The sequence below is a fragment of the Paramormyrops kingsleyae genome, chromosome 19 (assembly GCF_048594095.1).
Source record: "Paramormyrops kingsleyae isolate MSU_618 chromosome 19, PKINGS_0.4, whole genome shotgun sequence".
In the NCBI taxonomy this organism is placed as follows: Eukaryota; Metazoa; Chordata; class Actinopteri; order Osteoglossiformes; family Mormyridae; genus Paramormyrops; species Paramormyrops kingsleyae.
Genome location: NC_132815.1, coordinates 23139855 through 23153584, shown reverse-complemented (window position 1 = coordinate 23153584; position 13730 = coordinate 23139855). Strand labels below are relative to the sequence as shown.

The window sequence follows — 13730 nt, the reverse complement described above, 5'->3', positions numbered from 1 at the left end:
TAATCAGGGTTTAAACCCGAACCCACTTTCGGTTATACCTCCCTAGTATTCTCCGTTGATGCAAGTGCCGATATGCTGGTCTATAATGAAATATTCCAGAAAGCGGGTTCGAGTTTAAACCTTAACAGCAACACTGTGGAAAAGTTAGATTTCCAGCTGTAATATCTTTCACTGTCTGTAAGATTTTTCAATGTTTGTGTGTGCACTTCTCATTCAAAAGTGCAACTGTTTAAAATCACTGGCGTAAAATGGACAGTGCAATTATTAAAAAACACGTATAAAAACACACAATATGCAAGTTACATGGTGTGCATTGTCCCCCATAGTTTGATGCTGAAAGCAGACTTTACAGGATATATCTGTATCACTTAGGTTTATACTTATTAGTCCATAAACAAATTTTATCTTTTGTACTTTGCTTTAAGGGAAAAGTATTGCGGCATATCGCAAAAGTCCATCCCACCTTTGCAAGAGTCCGTTTTTCCCCAGCCATCGTTTTTTTCTCCGTTCCATGTCCCTTTCTGGGCTCTGCAACAGGTTGCCAGATAGCATAAAGAGTTTGCAAAGATTTGATAAAACCCGCTCAATCTGTCAACACTGCTCTGGATCTATCCACGCTTTGATCACGTGATAATGTAGCAGGAAATACAGACGTGCACATAATTTAAAGCTGTCACTTTTCTTGCCTTTTTATTATTTTATTTAATTTTTTCTAGGATTGTGCAGTAGCCATTGGCGATTGGAATGAAAAAAACAATCGCAAAATAGAAAATCTAGTCGCACTGGTGACCATTTTAGTCGCCATCTGGAGCCCTGTATTAACCACAAATCTACTTTGTTTTCCTCATGGTCCATGATGTTCTTGAGAGTTTGTGCCAGCACTAAAGTTCAAAGGCATTACTCTTCCTGTCCCGTTTCTTCATTGTCCAACTTTCATATCCAAAAAAAGCTACAGGAAATACCATATTTTGAACAACTCTGATCTTTGTTCTTAAAGATGCATCAAAACTTTTGAAGATTTTTTTTTTGTCTGGGTCCTCCATCAAACCTAGCCAAATACCAGCGTGTGACCAGCTTCTTCACTGCTGGGTCCTTTGTTGTTGATGATGATTGGGCCAAGGAGGTAAAAGCCATCAACTTCTTCTGAGTTTTGACCATAAACACTAAAGCTAGCTGTTGATCATGTGATCATAACCTTTGTTTTTTTTTCTTCTTCAAAATTTTGTGATCTTCCCAGCTTCTGTTCTTCAACTTCTGCGTTACACATGTGGTGTCGTCGGCGTAGTGTTGCTTACTCATGTCTCTCCCACCGATGTCTTCTATGTACAAGCTGAATGGGCACTATGCATCCTTGTCTCACTCTTTTGCTAATCTGGAACCAGTTTCTCAATCTTCTGTGCTGACTGTGTTTCTCTTATCAAGATGAGATTCTTGTTTAGAACAATAGGAATCTCAGACACACCTAGTTTTCCTAGGAACATTCTATAGTTTGACAAGGCTGATACAATTGAAGGCTTTATGATGATAAAGTTTCCTGGAATCCTTGTTTTTTTTTTATTATCCATTGTGCATCTGCAGCGATGTCTCCTGGTCATCACCCTTTGGTGAAACCATCTTTATAGCAGGCTATTCTCTTCTGTATTCTGTGTGAGGCTCAGATCTGCATTTAATATTTATATTACCCTTATTGGCATGTACAGCTATACACTCCACCAGATCTCTTTCTTTGGTATTGCAATATAAACTGATCGCTTTGCTTTCCATGTTTGTTGGCATAATTTGACTAACACTGTGATTCTTGTAATATTTTTGTTGGAATGCCTGTAACTACCCAACTCAAGGCACTAACATGAAAGGAGGACACACGCATTTAACTCCTCGTCAACAGTGACCTCAGGGCAACTCTGACCTCTACCATTTTTGATGGTCCTTCCATGTATATGACATCATTAATATGTCTTGGCTGCTGATGTCTTCACCTGCTGAGGTCTTTTGTGCATTCCTTCCATTTCTGATCTGTGTTCCACCAATTACACACATTACGACCACGGACACATACATACACACAACAAAAAGTCATCGTGCTTTAGCAATTCAAAGTTCACACTAAAAAATAAGGACACAGATTCAACACATCATGGCTGATTTTATTTTTAAAAAATATAGAACAAAGCTTATAACCGAGATCCTGAGTGCAACTTTAGGCCGACAATGACTGATGACATTGACGATGACAGCCAGCCCTGAGAGGTAGCAGCCTTCCCTTGAAGCACCTCGACCATAACAATAGCTCCACTGAAGTAGATGGCTGCATTTAGCTACAGGAATGACATCCCCAAAGACAACTGCGACGACAGTCGGCCCAGTGCAGGATTTCCTGACGTTGTCTAGCAGGACAGCGTCATTCTGCATGCTCAGGCCAGAGCTTCCTATGACAGTATCCAGAGGGAATGCTTGAAGAGTTCAGCCCCACAACGGATACTCCGTACATCTCTATATCGCAGCCAAGACTGCCATCAGCTCCATAGATATCTCCCTGACTTTCTGAAAGGCCAGATGAACTGATGTGTGTAACCAGCCATTAGAGTGGTCTGTGCCTTCTCCTCTGATGCAAAGTCATCTCGTTCAGGATGCCGCCTGCCTCATGCCCGACTTCCTGGCGAAGACACAGCTAGAGGTCCCTAAATTTACCAATACACTCGCATGCAGACATCTATATCTACATCTACACCTATATAACTGCTGCAGGTTGTACAAATTTAAGGCACCTATTCGAAGTAGATCTTAGCAAGAACGTTACAAAAGAAAAACCGGCACTGGGTCAAAGAGTTTATATTAGGGGCAATATCTGAAAATCTTTAAGATTCAAAAACATGTTGCCTAGTTCAGATACATTCCTATCTATGTTTTATCTCCATATACAGTGACGTCCCTGGCTAATATCTGGCAGGCACTTCACTGGGACCCACATCTGACCTCCTAGGCTTTCTTCACTTCTGGTGTCCCTACATGGCTCAGCTGCTCAACTTATTTTGCTACAAATTTAGATTGGGTTCAGAGACCTGCCACCCACAAATCTGCAGTGCAAAGGGTCATGAAAGTACACATGCTGATTTATGCAGAGTAGGGAACTACTGAAAGGTCTGCAGACCCCTCTGAGGAACATTTTTTCCTGCTAAAGCCCCCTTTTCCGGAATTACCCACCGTAACACCACAGAACGTGCCTACTGAGTCTGGGCCTCACATGTGCTGTGAAACAGGGTAACAGAAGGCCATTCTTCCTTGATTCACTCTGTCACCGTAATGTCAGAGACCACCAAACCCAGGGCTTGGGGAGAGAAACCAACTTCAGTTTCTGCCAAATGACTCATTAATAAATCAAATGAATGCTGAAAAATTTGGGCTTCCACCCGACTTCTTCCACCAAGGGACAGATTCTTGAAAAGAACTAAGACCACATTACTCACAATCTCCAAACTGTGCTCCTGGGGAAAAAAATGCATAGAATGCAGGAGGGCTTCACTCACTGTGTAGTGCAGCTCAGAGAAAAGGAGTTAGAGTCTACTAGCACCATATGGCACCCGGGTTCTTTCACAAAGACGTGGGGGGTGGGGTGGGCAGCTGTGAAGTAGACTAATATGGTCACTGTTCTTTGTCAGCTAGCTGTGAGACAGTGACTGTGACAGTGAGGATCATGTGATGACACATCTGCATTGTTTCCACATTGCTACGGTTACAGGAACTTTGAGGACGATTCCACCATATGAAGTGACCAAGCGAAGTGTGCAAGTCCTTCCAGAGAAGAGCTGCATGTCATTTCACATAAGGGCAGCTGGAAGATGATTCATTGTGTCTATTTAAGCACTCAAGGCATTCAATAGAATGTGGCGGTTTTTTATGTTTGTTCGCAGTCCAGTTAGCTGTGCTCTCGACTGGGGGAACATGGTGCTACTGAGTACTGTAGGGTCTATACCTCAGGAGGACTGTGAGGTCATCACTTCTGAGTCAGCTTCTGGCCCAGACAAGAGACCCAACCCCCATACACTAGGCCAGGCTGTAACCGTAACTCCCCAAAACACTGAAATAGCTCTCATTTCCCACCTAATTTCAATAGGAATGCAGATTTCAACAATAAAGGAGCCCCCCCCCCCACCATCCACGATTTCAAGGAACTTACGGCTAATGTTCTGGTGCAGAGAACTTGCACATTAATCACTCATTATATATTGGGTTGGTGTGTACATCGATAGGCTGCTGGTTCACAACCCATGGCTGGCGGAAGGATTGAAACTTTCAGTCAATTGTTCGAGGGACACTGCCTGATCCTGCTCTCTGATCCTCACTTAACCGCCGCTTTCGACGCTACTAATGAATGTGATCTATTCTCTTTTCTGATTCGTATCTGCACAATCATCCATATCAGGTAAACTGACTGGTAAATTGGTTTTGACAGGAAGTAATCCATATTAGAGGACTACAGATCTCTTTATAATGGAAGATAAGGGCTTCCTTAAATGAAACAGTTACAAACTCGAGAGGGGAACACTGAGAAACTCCCAGAGAGAGTGAGAAACTAGAGGAAAGGAGAGGACAAGGAGGCAATGTAAGCAAAAAGACTGACAGGGAGTCCTGAAGAGAGAGGAGCTGGGCGGAGCCTGTGGACAGAGAGACTGTAAGGGGGATATAAAAAGTCTGGGAGGGCAGTGCAAACAGATGTCTGCAGCAAAGATCAGCACCCCCCATGCCTCACATAGCACGGCTTCCCCACATTCCTCTGGGGGGGCCTGACTCAGCACTCTCTTTCACACACGCCCCCCCCCCTCCCCCCACCTCACAGCGTCATGGTACGGCTCCAGTTCAGGTACCCGCTGTGAGTTGAAAGCTCAAAGTGAAAACACAGTATCGGGGCATGTGATCGGCAAAGCCGACAACACCTAATCGCTGGCACACACATGCAGGAACGCTGGGGGACAAAAGCAGCCCAGGCCTGATCAAAAGGCCATCTTGAGAATATGACAGGCGGGCCAACATGACCCCAGTAAAGCACAAAACAAGCTTTATCTCTCAAAATACAGCATCCGCAATGAGGAACCATCTTCAACACAAATTTAAAAATGGAACATTCAATAGTCAGATACTAGTTCCACGGGCTAAATTTCAGATCTGTATCTACAGTGCGAAAAGACTCTCGAGCAGAAGATTCACCACCAGGTCAAAAGTGCATCAGACCGATTTATAACTGTGCTTAAAGAGTCAATCACATGCCAGAGCAAAAACTGCAGGTCAACTTCTCTCTTAATAAAATTCACCAGTTCTGAGAGCCTCTAAAAATGTTCAACAGATGGATCCTGTTGACTGTTAAGAATCATACCACAGAGACTATAAAAGAATACAATCCAACAAGCAGATTGTTATAGCCTAACAGTCATAATATGTTTCCTGACTGGCTGTGCACATAGAAATCTTTATTTTTAAGCAATTATAAAAGAACCAAATCTATATCACACCTACAGTAAGATATTGGAAAGATACTACAAACAAACCTATTGTGTCGTATTAAAGTATATCACATACAATTATTTACAGTACGTAATACTTGATCATGATAATAAACAACTATGTTATTTGTTAATGTACTTACTATAATATACTTTTAATTGTTACTGAGCTGCCAGTCAAATAAAAGTATAGCACATACATTTACAATGTACAGTACTTGATAATGATGAATGTAATTTGGGCTATACCATCTAGCCTATGTGTGTAGTAGGCTACACCATCTAGCCTATGTGTGTAGTAGGCTACACCATATAGCCTAGGTGTGTAGTAGGCTACACCATATAGCCTAGGTGTGTAGTAGGCTACACCATATAGCCTATGTGTGTAGTAGGCTATACCATATAGCCTATGTGTGTAGTAGGCTATACCATCTAGCCTATGTGTGTAGTAGGCTATACCATCTAGCCTATGTGTGTAGTAGGCTACACCATATAGCCTAGGTGTGTAGTAGGCTACACCATATAGCCTAGGTGTGTAGTAGGCTACACCATATAGCCTATGTGTGTAGTAGGCTATACCATATAGCCTATGTGTGTAGTAGGCTATACCATATAGCCTATGTGTGTAGTAGGCTATACCATATAGCCTATGTGTGTAGTAGGCTATACCATCTAGCCTATGTGTGTAGTAGGCTATACCATATAGCCTATGTGTGTAGTAGGCTATACCATCTAGGTTTGTGTAAGTACACTCTGTGATGGTTTCACAGGACCTGGGAGGGAGCAAAAACCTGGACAGTCCTGGGGTCCCCAGGGACCAGGTTGGGAAACACTGCCGGAAGATGGGTGTACAGATGTATAGTGATACCAAAACTAAAAATGAAAAAGGAGAGAAAAGAAAAAAAAAGACCTCAAAATGTTGGGGCCCCTTTGTTGGCATTTTAACAACATAATCAGAAAATGCTACAGCTTAAAAAGTGATTTCGCTTGCTTGTTTCAAAATTCCTCAACCACTTACGGAAAGTATTCCAGTATACTAAATCTGGCCAATTGCAGTCTAGAGATGAAATATAGAAATAGCTAACCAGAGAATCCCACTGCCAGAATAACATTATCATCTAGCCTCTAGCTAACCAGAGAATCCCACTGCCAGAATAACATTATCATCATCAATAATGATGAGTGTTTCCAAGGGCAAGACAAACGGCAAGAATTTCCTTACGGCAGGAAGTCGCTGAAGGGGATTCCTCCGTGGTTTTCCCATTCTCGGAAAATCGCCCAAAAAAAGCCTTGTTCAGTTAAGATACAGCTTCTGCTCATCAGGGTGCAAAACACTCAACTCAACCGAGCCAAATGATAGATAACATTATTATTATTATTTTTTTATTAAAGCATCACACAGACTTCCAGCTGCAGCAGTCACACTTCCACAAAAATACTAAAAACCTTCCATTCCCACCAGAGACCCTCCAGTACATCGCAGGGGGCCAGGAGTGCGGCTGTATTTCAGACACCGTTTCTCCTCAGTTCTGAACCACCAGCTTCTGGTACATGTTCATCCAGATGCTGATTAAAGTCACCGTCCACAACGGCTTCTCCCGTCCCTGGGCGTGCTCGGGCACTGCCCCCACATGGCAACATTTCAGGGCACACTGGCACGGTGACAGGCGTCACTGAGGACAGCCCTTTCTGTCTGGGCTCACAGCCTGAGCGGGGGGGGGGGCGGGCGGGGGTCTGGTGCATGAATATCATTCACTCCATATGCTCTCCTCACTGCTTCAAATTAATAGGCGAGGTCAAATCTACCAGCTGTGATAATGGGCGAGCCAGTTGTACACAATTTATGCTTGTGCTTAACTAACATTAGCTACAGACCTGGTATTTACCCTTTTTGTGCAGTAGAAAGTGTGCAGTGACGGCAGCCCGAGCAGTGCAATCCCACACCAGTGAGGACGTTCCAAAATGGCTACGAATCTGGAGGGAAATCACTCATGTGAGCGTGTCTTGGCGCACACACTTCCATACGCACACATATTCATATGCGCAGGGCGTGGCGGAGGAAAGAGTCTGAAGACCGAGGAACATTTTTTTGGCAAGTTACCACACAATTAAAGTTGGGTCTTCCCGTGCCAAGCTCTCTGTGGGACACGCATCCTGTGGGAGAGAACAACAGCAGAGAGAGCCTGGCTCCAACTCAAATTATTCATCACGTTTTGACGTGCTTCATATGCGCCATTTGATGAACCGCAAATGTTCTTATTCTCTTAAATGGAAGGGGCATTCCTGGATATCCACTTTACTCGATGTCGTTTCTGTTCTGGGTATTATTAAAGGATGTTCTGCTACCCAGAATGCCTCAGTCAAAGGCAAGATACCACAGCTTCATAGCTGTTAGGGAGAAGAGGAATGAATCCAATACAGCCAGAGAGCAGCGGGTCAGATTCAGTCAAAAGCCAAAGCAGCTTTCGCAAATTCATAGGCTTACAGCTTCAAAAAGTAGCTCTTGGTCTTTGGTTTAGAGTCCAGCAGCAAGGGAAGGAGATTGTTAATTATTCCTTTAACTGAAGTGACCTTTAAATCTCTGGGAAAAAACTCACTCTTGTAGCACAGACAATGCAATTTCAGGCACATCCAGTTACACAAGCAACAGGAAAGTACCAACTTTTTCAACCCCAGTTCTGTGATGAAAAAAACAACAAAAATCACATTCAAAGTTTCGTCGGCAACAATGAAGCATTCTCCGACAAGAACACGGAATAGATGGGCACCGAGAGGCGGATGAATAGTTTGGCCTAAAATAACACTGGGGACATCAAAGGGCTGTAGAACACAGGTTTAGTTTAATTCGATCAAACTGATAGTACCAGTGCTTAACCTACATTTCACAAGACACAGATGTGGGCTTCCCAGCATTACATAAACGCCCTATTATGGTGGCAGGAATCGGGATACCTTTACATCACATCCCACCTCCAACATCCACATGGGCTCTTTTTCAGATGAAAAGGAATCTCATTCTAAAGGTCACCCCCACCAGTACTTCACCACTGCAACAAAACTACCGCTCCTTAGCTCACATACTATTTCTAGGAAGCTCTGCAACAAGACAGCAGTCAGAAGGGGAGTAACCAGGTGGTAGATGAATCCCTCACGATTTGCCTATAAACGACAGCTTACCTCCCAGGAAAAAAAAAAAAACATTAACATAAACCAGACGTGACCATTTAAACCAGCTTCTGGGATGTAAACTGGGATTTATCAATGCTTTTTTTCCTCTTGCTCATTTAATTAAGGCCATCTGCGTAAGCTATACATGTGAGACACCAGAAACATCAAGAGGAGCATACAGACTACAGAACATCGTGCTATCAAAAAGCTGTAGTTCATACAGATGCCATTGCTTGCACTGAACTACACTGTTCCTCTGTCTTTACAAAAAAAAAAACCTCTGTTAGGCTTCACGCCTGAGAGGTTAGTCAGTGACTCCTACAGCGCCAATGCATCGCCTTTTCAAACGTCAGAGACTACAGCCAAGGGTTTCTGTGAGATTATACACATTCCATTTTATTTTGGTTTTTAAGAACCCAACTTTGGTTCCAATATCGATCCATCTATTTTCCAGTTCAGGGCCGCAGTGAGGCTGCAGCTAAACCATAAAGCAAATGTGCATAAGACAAAGGACACCCTGGATGGATGGGACACAAACACAAGTTAAGAACGACTTGGAAACAGTGATTCGCCTAAATGCATGTCTTTGGTGTGTGGAAGGAAGCTACAGTACCTGGAGGGAACTAAGGCAAACCCAGGGAGAGCCTGCGAACTGCACATCACACAGAGCAATTATGGCAAAAATCATAATCCCGATTATTTCGGTCAGTACTGAGATCACAATTAGTTGAGACGATTACTCAATGACTTCAACTGAGAAACAAATAAGGGACTGGATTGGGGTGCGCTGGATGTGTGACCCAAGACAAAATGGGAGCATCATTGCGAAACGAAATGTGGTACAATAATCGTTTTATCTTGATGATTTGTTTTGATAATCATTGGAAGCCAAAATGATTATTGAAATTAAAATCTGATTAATCTCCCAGCCCTAGACAGAGCCACTGGCTGGACTCAAACTGGCAGCTCTGTGGCTGCCCACTGTGCCACCTTGCCACTCTGTCATTTATTTAATACATATATTCACCCTCATCGCTTTTTCTCAGCTCAGCCATTGCTTAGAATTAAGCAAACATGCAATATGATATTGTGTGTGTGTAATTTTCACAACCTCGAGATATGGGGTTTACTTTAAAACACCTTATGTGTACATGGCCAGATAAGTAAATGTAAGAGTGAAATAGCTCTCATACAGTTTAACTTATAAACTAGGTACAGTGTAAAACAGCCACACGACGCATCAAATCATCTTCGGCATGATTATGTTTCATTACTGATTTCCAAACACATACACAGTAGTTTGCACCGCTGCCTCACACATCTGGGACCACAGGTTGAGTCTCCAGCCCGGATCTGTGTGTGCGGAGGAAACCCCAAGTGTCATCATGGGATTTCCTCCGGGTTTCCCAGTTACCCCCCCCCCCTCCCCCCACAGTCCAAAAACATGCTGAGGTCAATCGGAGTTACCAAATTGCTCGTAGGTGTGCCTGTGTGAGTGAATAGTGTGTGAGTGAATAGTGTGTGAGTGAATAGTGTGTGAGTGGATGGTGTGTGAGTGGATGGTGTGTGAGTGAGTAGTGTGTGAGTGAATAGTGTGTGAGTGAATAGTGTGTGAGTGAGTAGTGTGTGAGTGAGTAGTGTGTGAGTGAATAGTGTGTGAGTGAATAGTGTGTGAGTGAATAGTGTGTGAGTGAGTAGTGTGTGAGTGAGTAGTGTGTGAGTGAATAGTGTGTGAGTGAATAGTGTGTGAGTGGATGGTGTGTGAGTGGATGGTGTGTGAGTGAATAGTGTGTGAGTGAATGGTGTGTGAGTGAATAGTGTGTGAGTGAATGGTGTGTGAGTGAGTAGTGTGTGAGTGAATAGTGTGTGAGTGAATAGTGTGTGAGTGAGTAGTGTGTGAGTGAATAGTGTGTGAGTGAGTAGTGTGTGAGTGAGTAGTGTGTGAGTGAGTAGTGTGTGAGTGAGTAGTGTGTGAGTGTGCCCTGCAATGGGTTGGCGCCCCATCCTGGGTTAGTCCCCACCTTGCATCTGTACCATCCGGGACAGGCTCAGGACCCCCGAGACCCCGCATAGGACAAGCGGGGGTGGAAAATGGAAAATGGCATCGCCCAAAACGCAGCGGTTTGGTGGCGCAGAATCATTGCAGAACTGCCTGGTTTGCCCCAAATGTCTGAATTATTGGGGGAACGATCACACAGTCTGAAGATACAAGACAAATCGTGTCCCATAGTGGTTCAAAACAGGATGCAGCATTTTATTTATATTTTATTTATATGGCCGGCCACATCTTTATAATTATTTGATAAATCTGGGCAGCAGAATAATCTTGTTTTCCACAGAATTCAAACGTAATGTTATTGTTCTGCCAAGTTTCACTGCCAGCCCGACGATATTAGACAAAAATATATGTTATCGATCCGATTTTCTGATGCAAACGTAGAGATGCAAGCAAAAAAAATATTCATTAATGTTTTTAATGTAATTGAGGTACAAAAATAATTCCATCTGGTTAATCTTTGCTTCTCTACTCCTATCCCGTTTCCCTGCAAAGCTTCCAAGTTAGCGCCGTTGCTTGTGGTCAACCAATCAGCAAAGTTTATCACTATAAGCCCCGTCCACTAGTTCCCAGTCAGGTGAAAAGTACCTACTTAGAGTAGGGACTAAATAAATCTTCAGGAACTACCTCAGAGGAACTACAGTCGGACCAAGTTCCTTTGGTGGGAATGAGACAGAAGTTCCCTGTTCCTGAAAAACATTCCTGTGGTGGGAAAGCACCTCATCTCAGGGTACTTTAACGCAATCCCATCTCCCAGCTTCACCGCATCCCGACCCAGCTAAGCTAAAGATCAAGAGTCTGCAAGGAGGCCCAGCAGATTACTCAGTGAGTCATCTGTACAACGGCTGACCCAAGGAGAACATTTAACTCACTCATACATCCCATGTCAAGTCAAAGCAATTACTTCTCCTCTTATGATTCTGTGAAAAATTTGCAGTAGCCGTAAGAAGGATGAAACACAAGTAAGCGCAACACAGCCCATCTATCCAATGTCTGCCACATTCTATACAGCTACTGGAGCAAATTGCTGACTTCCGTAGGTTTTTGTACAACTCAGCCAAACTTCATTCTCCCTGGGTAATTTACAAACATGCACACATTTGTCAAAAGGGAAAAAACAATAATATGGAGCAGTTTCCTGCTGTGACATCATAGACCAAAACCCTGGTACTTCCTACAGCTGCAGTGACTTCCTGCCACTACAAATAGCCACAATACAATAGCTGCCCCCAAGTTCGGCTTCTAAGCCTACACCACGAACGTTGATATTCTTGTGCTCCTACAGAAAAACAAGCATTTTAAACAGCTACATGGAAACCAAGGCACAATTTTCCTGCTAGAACAGCTCCTCACTAACCTTAGCATGAAGCTAAGCTAACATCACCTCAGAAAGCAGTATCCATGCTAACATTTTCTTTTTTTTTACTTTTCAGGCCCATACAGAATATATACTGCATATAATACACTAGTAGTTCTGTTTCACCATTGAACTGACTATTCCTGATTTAACAAAAGTAATTTAGACTGTAACCAAGAGCAGCTGAAATCAGATTGAGAAATTTTAATATTGTCCAGCAAGTTTTACAAATAAAATATAATAATGTATGTAAGCTATTTAAAGCTCCAGTATTCATGTGATTGATGACTACAGATAAACAAATTCTAGAGTGGACATTTACTGCCCTTACACCGTAAATGAGTTTAAAATATTCCTTGGATGGAACCAGGTGTGATGAACCAGGTGTGAATTCCCCTTCAGTCTGGGAAAGGTCTCTGTAATAAAGCTCAAACATTCACAGTCATATGCCTTCAGGAATCATTCAGACTTTGCAGAAATATTTGCCATACCCACAGTTTCATTCAGGACTAGAGAACACATTCATCTTAATTGCACCAGGAGTGGACCTGACTCAGTCAGAGCCATAATATACAACTACACTGCAACACCAACACCAACAATGTAAATTCACTGGAGACAGAATGAGCACCTGATCCTTGCCAGAATTGACACCATGAGATATTTCAGGTTTTGCAAACTGCTCTAAAACTGAAAGGCTCCTGTACTTGGCTAATTAGTTAAATTCTTCATGTGCTTTTACTGGTTTGTTTCCTTGATTGAAAGACTCATCCAGCTGTTTCATATTAACATTAGTGACACATATATGATTATAGGAGACCGACCAATCAGCACATAGCAAGAACTCAGTGCTTTAGTGAAATCCAGGTATTTATAATTGAAATGGTTAAAATGGCAGTTTACAAACCCCTTCCTACCCCATAGTGTCCCTCCTAACATGGATTAGGTGGTCATTCTAGTTGTAGATATTCTTCTGAAAAGCCTATAATTACATTACCCAAAAGTTCATTACCCAAAATCCAGCACACAACACCTATGAACAGGTCTGTAGATGACAGCAATAACAACTGTATGGAATTACTTATTATTATTATTATTAAGTCCCATAAGTCTGATATAACTAAATTAGCACCGAAAGGTCGAATAACAGGTACCCGGACTTGAGATTAAAGTTACCTGTTAACCCTACAGTGGACGGCATGCCCGCCATCTCATACAGCATCTCAGCCGGCATGACAGCATGCTTTTCTGCTGTGTTTATTTTGTGTCAACTTGTCACACCCACAACAGCAAATAGCTTACAAAATTATAATATCATACAAGACATGTTTGCAGAGGTGTCCTTCAAGGCTATAGCTTCAAGTGCATGGTGGACAAAAAAGCATCTTGTCGGTAAATTCCAGTTATTTAGCCATAAATTGAGCACTTTCTTTCACCTATCAATAGGTGCCTGGTAACCTGCAGTGATCTTTGTACCCAAGTGTCTTGTCAACATCAAGCCGACATGTTAGACATACAACTCTTTCTTTTTGCAAATGAATCCCAGTTTTCTAGCAGATTTCTGGGATTTTACTTTTTTTATATACATTGATTTTGCCTACGTATAAAATTACATCAGCGAGTAAAAAAAATCACCACCTTGAAGTTGAAA

At 42.6% G+C, this 13730-nt stretch overlaps 1 protein-coding gene across 6 annotated transcripts in view; it reads right to left on the bottom strand.

Annotated features, from left to right (window-relative positions):
- Window positions 1–13730, bottom strand: part of LOC111841146 (serine/threonine-protein kinase MRCK alpha) — an 80978-nt gene that overhangs the window by 66679 nt on the left and 569 nt on the right. The gene's annotated exons all lie outside the window — the stretch shown is intronic.